Source organism: Triticum aestivum, chromosome 5A, assembly GCF_018294505.1.
Source record: "Triticum aestivum cultivar Chinese Spring chromosome 5A, IWGSC CS RefSeq v2.1, whole genome shotgun sequence".
Taxonomy (NCBI): Eukaryota; Viridiplantae; Streptophyta; class Magnoliopsida; order Poales; family Poaceae; genus Triticum; species Triticum aestivum.
The window spans coordinates 415,457,672-415,459,590 of record NC_057806.1 but is presented as its reverse complement, the minus strand read 5'-3'; positions in this window follow the sequence as shown (position 1 = coordinate 415,459,590).

Genomic DNA, 1,919 nt, shown 5'->3' with positions numbered 1-1,919 from the left:
CCAGAGGACTTGGAGCGGACGTCAAGCAATCAACGAGGAGGCCACAAGGCAGGGGGGCGCGCCCTCCACCCTCATGGGCCCCTCGTGGCTCCACCGACCTACTTCTTCCTCCTATATATACCTACGTACCCTGAAAATATCGGAGAACACCACGAAAACCTAATTCCACCGCCGCAACCTTCTGTACCCAAGAGATCCCATCTTGGAGCCTTTTCTGGAGCTCCGCCGGAGGGGGCATTGATCACGGAGGGCCTCTACATCAACTCCATGGCCCCTCCGATGATGTGTGAGTAGTTTACCTCAGACCTTCGGGTCCATAGTTATTAGCTAGATGGCTTCTTCTCTCTCTTTGGATCTCAATACAAAGTTCTCCTCGATTCTGTTGGAGATCTATTCGATGTAATCTTGTTTTGCGGTGTGTTTGTCGAGATCCAATGAATTGTGGGTTTATGATCAAGATTATCTATGAACAATATTTGAATCTTCTCTGAATTCTTTTATGTATGATTGGTTATCTTTGCAAGTCTCTTCGAATTTTCAGTTTGGTTTGGCCTACTAGATTGATCTTTCTTGCAATGAGAGAGGTGCTTAGCTTTGGGTTCAATCTTGCGGTGCTCGATCCCAGTGACAGAAAGGGAAACGACACGTATTGTATTGTTGCCATCGAGGATAAAAAGATGGGGTTTATATCATATTGCATGAGTTTATCCCTCTACATCATGTCATCTTGCTTAAGGCGTTACTCCGTTCTTATGAACTTAATACTCTACATGCATGCTAGATAGCGGTCGATGTGTGGAGTAATAGTAGTAGATGCAGGCAGAAGTTGGTGTTGGGGATACACATAACAGGTAGGCCCACGAAGGGTCAAAATATCATAAAGCATGGGATCCACACAACATGTGGGTCCAGATAAATTTCATACATGCATACTATCCACTCGGACAAGCAGCATACTATCCACTCAACCAAGCAGCATACATCCACTCGGATAACAGTTCACCACTCGACCGTACGACTCACTCGGGCATACAAAGACTAGCAGGCAGCAAAGCAGTCAAAGCATCATTCTCATAGTGAAGGCTTGGTAGTGAGCTGACATTATGGCATTCATGCCCCACTTTGTAACATAGGAGGTGAGGGGGTGGCACACTTTATATAAGCCACCCCCGGCACTAGACTTGGGGCAAGTTATTTCTTCTACCTCTCTCTCTAGTCTCAGGACTTAGCTCAGGCATGGGGATCTGTTCCTCTCTCTCATTGTAATCTCCGGATACATACTCAGATAAAACAAAGTCTCTCCGGAGCACGAGACGTAGGGCTGTTATCTCCACCGTGAGAGGCCCGAACTCGCTAAAACCACCGTGTCACCCATATGCATCTTGATAGATCATGCCCCGTTACCCTATTCCTTTATTATTGTCGGAATCATTCCCACGACAGTTGGCACCCACCATGCGGCAGGTGTCTTAGCAGTTTATTGGAGAAGTTGCGATTCTTCCGATTCCCATCATCATGGTTTCCGGCGGAGGATTGGTTGAAGGCCGCGAGATCCATCTCGGCGCGCTCGTCTTCATCGCCGAAGACTCCGCTTGGCTTCACGAAGCTCCACTCGACGTCGAGGCGCTCCCCATCCATGGGGCGACGCACTTCTGTGCTTGCGTTCGCGACGTCCTTCTTCGACAACCGTCGACTCCGTATCAGTCGACTCCTGTGGCAACCTCCCTCTCCGTTGTTCGCCGGCGCCAGTAATCCGGTCGGTCGCGGCTTCATCGGTGGGTGAGGCACACGGTGGCCCGCCAATCGGCCACCCCGCAAATCGCGGCAATCGAGCCCGATGAAACTCTCTACGGCCTGTTCGATCTGTCGACTGGTTCTGTCAAGACTGCGTCCGAATGCGACAGCAGCGACCCCGCGGC